Source organism: Enhydra lutris, unplaced genomic scaffold (genome assembly GCF_002288905.1).
Source record: "Enhydra lutris kenyoni isolate GAN:26980312 unplaced genomic scaffold, ASM228890v2 scaffoldscaffold36, whole genome shotgun sequence".
Lineage (NCBI taxonomy): Eukaryota > Metazoa > Chordata > Mammalia > Carnivora > Mustelidae > Enhydra > Enhydra lutris.
In genome coordinates this window covers 9961212-9968039 of record NW_019154120.1, presented here as the reverse complement: position 1 = coordinate 9968039, position 6828 = coordinate 9961212, and positions in this window count along the sequence as shown.

The window sequence follows — 6828 nt, the reverse complement described above, 5'->3', positions numbered from 1 at the left end:
CTAAAAAAAAAAAACCAAAAAAAACCACAGATGCTTCCTACCTTATATGTGATGCTGTCCTACTTCCAGAATTAGGGGTACTCGGTTCAGTTTAAGTCAATGAAATTTAACACAACAAATAATAATCCAACAGATTAAGCTGTAATTGAGAACGACAACTTTTTGGGAAATGGAATTAAATTTTCCTAGGAGTTTTGCATTCTAAAGTTTGTTTTGGATTTCATTTTTCTTGTTGTGGGTGTGGGTATGCATGCCCACTTGTGCCAAGAGCACAAAGGAACAGGGTTCAAATAGCTTTAAACTCTGTGCAACTGGAGATCTCATTTAGGATCGACCTTACTAATTTCTCATTTTGGTTGTGTAAAATTGGAAAGATTAATGATTTTATGTAACATGAAATATTTTTCTCACTGATTTCTTTTAGATTCAGAAATGCCTACAATAGACTTTCACCACGGAAATAAACATTATTGAGAAGCTTTAAGCTAAAGTGTATTTCTAGAGAAAGAAAGAAGTCTCCATTAATAATTGGGACATAAGGGATCTCATGGAAGAAAGTATTAATGAAAGGTGAATAACAGAACATGTTTTTAGGAGGATGTTCTGGAAATGAAGGCATCCTAGGCAGAAGACTATCAGTACAAAGTCAGAGATCTATGATTTTAACATGATTTTTATATTGCTTTCTTTTCTAGTGTCTACAAAGAGAAGATCTGGAAGACTATATATCAAACTTTCTGCTGATGATGGAAAAACTATAGTAGTATTACCAGTATTTTAATGTTTAAAAGATGTGTAATTACAACCAGAAAAAATAAAATTGTATATTTTAATAGCTGCTTTAAATTATGTTTCAAAAATTTAATTGGTAAGATCTAATGAAATTGGGAGCTTTTTATAAGCCAACATATGGTCAACATACAGTCATACGTTTATTTTGTCCAAATAGCATTTATGCCAATATAACATTTAATGCTCATGGGAAGTGAATAGGAATCTGTGTCCATGTTGAATTACTGAGAGACAGGTAGTTCTCTTTACCCGGAAAATACTTGACTATCACCCTTAAACTCGGGTGAGGCTTTGCATATTTCTGCTTTTTCCTCGTTTAGAATAATTGCAAAATTCTATGCAAACACTACCAGCATCTTCTGGTCTTAGAAACTAATTCTAATATTTATTTTATATTAATATGTTTCTAAAACTTATTTTGAAAAATTTAGTGCACCCATATCCCTGTCTCATAATTTTCTTAAATATATGACAATGTTATTATCTAGTTTCTTAAAGAGCAAAACATAAACCACATAAATTTATAAAAGTAGTGAGACTGGATATTATCTCAAAGACTATTCACTTAACCTTAAGAGAATTGCCAAATCTTATATTGAGATATTGTCCAAATAGTCATAACACACTTCTCTCACTCAATATTATTTTCCTTTAAATATGCAAAATCAAACTTGTATTCAGCCCAGGCTTGAAATAAGAGGAGAAAAAATAGAAAAGTCAAACATCATATTTCTCCAATTATAAGCTAAACGATCATTACAGATTTTGAACACTTTTTGTTTTAATACACTCAAAAATTTCAGGTGTTTAAAATATAATTCTTTATTTGTGCATTTTTGATCCTTCGTTTGCAGTGGACTGCAATTTCAGTATGGAGGTTGTGTCTATGCTACTTTTACTCACAATTACTGTGCTTTGCCCATTATATGTGCCCAGTGGATTCATTGAGTTTAATGGTGTATGTATATATATATATTTCTATTATATAAACTATATAATAATTCTGAACACTCACACATGTATAAATATACACAAATTTGCACATTTTGTATTAATGCATTCTTTTGTTCTTTAAAAATCATTTATCAACAAAATGTTTAAATTGGTAAGGACAAAAGATGTGTGCCATGAAATTTTGATTTTGCTAATCTAGAATTACTCAAAATGAAGAAAGAAACCCCATAGAATGTGGTGGTAGGAAATAGCATGTCTTCCCCTCCCCCCAACCCTGCACCTCAAGATGTCCATATTCAAATTCCCAGAATCTATAAATACGATATGTTACACAGCAAAAGATAATAATTGTTACAGATGAAATGAAGGTGGGAACGTTATCCTGGATTATGTACGTAAGCCCGATTTAATCATAGGTCCTTAAAAGCAGAAGAGGCAGAAGTGCGGCTCAGAGATGGCAGTGTGAGCTGGAGAGCTATTGAACAAGGAAACGCGTCAAGCACACCAAGTGATTCCTGAGTTTGCAAAAGTTTTTCTTTCTGATTAAGCCACCTGTGTTCACTAATTGGCACCCGCTGACTTTCCTCCCCCAGTAAACACAAATCCTCCTCCTCGTCCTCATCCACATTGATATGGAGATCTGAAATCCTAGGGCTCCATAGAACACTGTTTGAAAAGTACTGTTCTAAGCCATTCTTTTTTCTTTCTTGATAAAAGGACTGATATTCTTTTGAAGCCGCCATAAGATAGTGAGAATATCAAATAGTCTCCAGGAATAGGTGGGGGGGGGGTTTCCAAGTTCAAAGTCCACAGACTTTTGCCCTTTGCTTTGAGTATGGAGAATCTTCTACTGGCTACCAGCAGCCCTTTCTTAAATGTCAGGTATCATTTAAAAAGGACATTTACTTTATACAAAGGACTTGCTTTGTATAAACACCTTCCAAAGCAGCAAATCAAACGCAGGCCTTATCCCTGTGCATACTTTCTATAAGGTGTACTTTGGAAGTCTGTCCTCATTTTTGGTTGGAATTTTCCCATGCCTCTGGTCCCTTACAATTCTGGAATTTTAAGCCAACATGTTTACTAGTTGCTTAGAGCGAGATAGGTGAGAAAAAAACCAAAAAACAAAAACAACCCCCCCCCACCGTGAGCTAACTTTGTAAGCCATGGTCAGAGAATAGCACAGAGGGAAGAAATCCAAGGGGAAAGTGTAATACAGCTGTTCAAAAACCTTGGGTAAAAGAAAGAAAAACAAAAACTCAAAGCTTTATCTTGATCAAACCAATACTAGATCTGGACATAGAACTGAGAAAATAACAAAAAGGATGTGGGATGTCATGCAGATAGTTATAAACATGTCAGATGAAAATCTGAGATAATTAGAAGACGATAGCAGTGTGTGGCTAATGGCGATGGTAATTGTCTTTATAATAATAGTATGACAAAGAAGAAATATATAAGAATGGATTCATTTAAAAAAGAAATAAAATATCAGTATGAGAAATAATTACAGCAGTGGGTGAGAAAGGATCCATAAAAAAATTAAATTTAGCCACGCTTTCTTTTGGATGGAATAAATTGGCAGGTAGACCTACTTTTAAAAGGTTTGTATAAATTCTTGAAGACAAAATGATCAGAATTGACGTCTATTCGAAACACACCAGCAGATTAGATGATGGGTCTAGGTACTAATATGTCATATGTCAGACTGAGAAGTCCTTCACAATCCTGTTATATTCCACCCAAAAACCTATGGAAGTAACTCACACTCTATACCCGTTGATAAACATTTATAATGAACTACAACACTCATATCCCTTTTAGCCAGAGCAGCCCACTTTGGGGAATTGTGAACAGAGCTCTCAGGAGAATTATGCGTATAAGAGAATAAAGATGACATGTCATTAAAAGTTTTTAAAACTGGAAGTTTCTTGTTCACCCCAGATTTATCTCAAACTCAACCCTCCATTGTGTTAAATCACATATATACGCACGTTTACAGAAACACGCATACATAATTTAATTTAACTTGCAGAAGTAGAAATTCCCTGATATATCTATTAATATACTTCAGTGTGAGATTAATAAATCAGCCAATTGGGTATTCCAGACTCTGAAGCATCTTGTAAATTTTGTTAAGAAATCTACTCCAACAGTAATTTCTAGACATTGACATATGGTAATGATGGGTGATTCTCTAGGAGCATATGGAATCAACTGACTTAGTTCAAAACAGTGTTCCTACATTAGTAAAATTTCCAGAAGTTTCTTCAAGCAAAACTAGTACAGTTACCTTTTTTAAATGACAAATTTGAGAAGACATCAATCCAAATATAGTACAAACTCTGTGATGGTACTCAAATACCTTATCTCTGCAAACTAATTTTTAACACTGGTGTTTGTTTAAATTATTAATTTGCTTTCTTCCTAATATCTCATGGCAGGAAAAGGAGGTGAAAATAATTGATATGTGTAATGATTTAGCATGCTGTTAAGACCTTTATCATGATCTTAGGACTTGGGAGAATTATTGACATATTTCATCTCAAATTAAAATAACTGTTAGAAAAAAAATAAAATTAAAAACAAAATAAAAAAAAGCTCTTCTCCTAGAGCATCCATTCCACCCTTAATTCTTGGCCCATGCTCCAGTCATCCAAACCAAACTGTGCTTCTAGAATTCCTGGGACAGGAGCTCAATACCACAGAAAATAATAGATAAATTAGATTGTTTCTTGGTGTTCTTTTTACTTTTTTTTTTTTTAAAGATTTTATTTATTTGTTTGAGTGAGAGACAGAGAGTGACAGAGAGCACAAACAAGGAGGAGAGAGAAAAGCAAACTCCTCACTGAGCTGGGAGCCTGACATGGGGCTGGATCCCAGGATTCTGGGATCATGACTGAGCTGAAGGCAGCTGCTTGACTGACTGAGCCCCCCCAGATACCCCTCTTGTTTTTCTTTTGAACCAAAAATTTACCCTATTTTTTTCTCTGGAGTTATAAAGAATAAATCTAAATCCTTTTATCTTGATAGCTATTCAGACATCTATCAAAGTCTCCAGCTACTACCCTATAATGTATAGCACCACCCTCCGCTTCTTCTCAGGTTTTAATATTTTCCTTAATCCTGAGGTTTAGAATTGCATATTGAGAGGGGACTCAAAAGGTGCCACAATGGCATGGGTGTTGTTCTGACCTGAAGGCCATTAAAACCCAGAAGACTCAGGAAATCCTTTTTGCCTCTCCCTGAACTGCTTAAAGGAATTTAGATGGGGGACCTATACCAGGAAGGTATAAAGCTTTGTATATCAGGAAGATATCATCTACAGGGCATGACAAACCTTTGCTTACCAAACAGTTACTCTTCACATCTTCCTGTCAATTGTCTTCTTCCCCTTTGAAGCCCCAGACTCCTTCCCCCTTCTCCTTAGCTCAAGATGGCATATTAATTGCCTGACAGCCTTTGAGTCTCAGATTTTATGGGGCTCCCGTACATGTGAAATTAAATTTGTTTTCTAGTTTTAATCTGTCTTATGTCAATCTAATTATTAGGTCAGCCAAAGAACCTAGAAAGAAAGAAGGAGAATTTTTTCCTCCCCTACAATATGCTATTCCAAGTGTGATAAGATCTACCGACAGTAAGATTGGAATAGGACTATTAGCTCAATCGTGTTGGCACGGTAGAATTCTCTAGACCCAAGGTCAGTTAAACAGTGACTGCTGGAAAAATAGTGTTCTCTATCCATTGTTAAGACAGCTGATTTCTATATTAGATGCACCCTTATTATCTATAAACTTGTTGCTTTTTGCTTTTTGTTCCATTGCTTCATTCATTAAATTAAGATGCACTCACTGAATGAGGTAGTATAATAGGAGCCGTGTCCCAGTGGTAAGCAAGAAAAACACAGTCCTTGCTCTTGCAGCAATATATTCTTGAGGGTGATCATGACCTTTAACAGAAATCACATGGTGCATTATTCAACTCCAATCGGAATATTATTGCCACAATGAAATGGGGGATGGCAGGGAGAACTTCAGAGAGAGAGTACAAGAGATATACTAACGGATGCTTGAAATGTGTTGTAAAGGATGGTTGAGAATTAAGTAGGTGAGGGTAGGAGAAAATGCATTCCAGGAAGGGGGAATCCCAGACAGAGGCCCTCGGGCCAGAGGGATCCCAGGGATTTTGAGTAACTGAGAGGAGGTTGTGACTTAGGCTCAGAAAGCTACCAGGAGCCCATTCACGCTGAGCTTTGTGGTCATAGTGAGGGCAACGGAAGAGCAAACCAAGGAGCAGTGGGAGGCCAGAGTGAACTGAGAGTGAAAAGGCCCGATTTGCATTACACACATGCACACACACCTTTGATCTCTGTATGGCTGCAGTTCACAGATCCCATATTGAAATTTGATTCATCTTTATTTCTTTCTCCCAATTATGTTTTATAACATTTTTACCAGCAATAGATCAACAGTAACAGAATAGGGTTAAAAACAGACCTCAGGCTTCCCAAGAACTTTCTTTTCTCTAATCAAAATGGCCTAAGATTAAAGATGAAGAAAAGATATGATTTTAGGTGTGTTTTGCCAAACTTGCATTGAAACACTTAGTTAAAGCCATTCTGGGTTATTTAAATCCTATTTCTTGGTTCAAAAAACAAACAAACAAACAAACAAAAAAACCAGAACAAAACAAACAAACAAATAAAACCCAACTTGTCCCTTGCACAGGAGGATGATGACAGAAAGCAGTAGCTGGAGATGATCGCCTGGTCCAGGCAGGCGTGAGCCCTTGTGAAATTGTTCATATCATTTCCATACATGTTTGTTGTATTTCTGAGCTAGAAAATGTTTCATATGTCTGTTTTGTGCTGCAGTGAATTTGTGAGCCTGAACAGATGCTCAAAATTTTTAGTGCGCCTACTTTGTCCATTTAAAGAGTTTAGGGCATTTCAGGTTAGGGTGAAATTATTACCCATGTTTTCATTGAAGCTAATGAAAAACTTCTGCCTCAAGTATTGTTTTCTCTTTCTGACTTATTATTAAATATTTCAGGGTTATGAATGTTGGCTGTCCTTAATCCAGA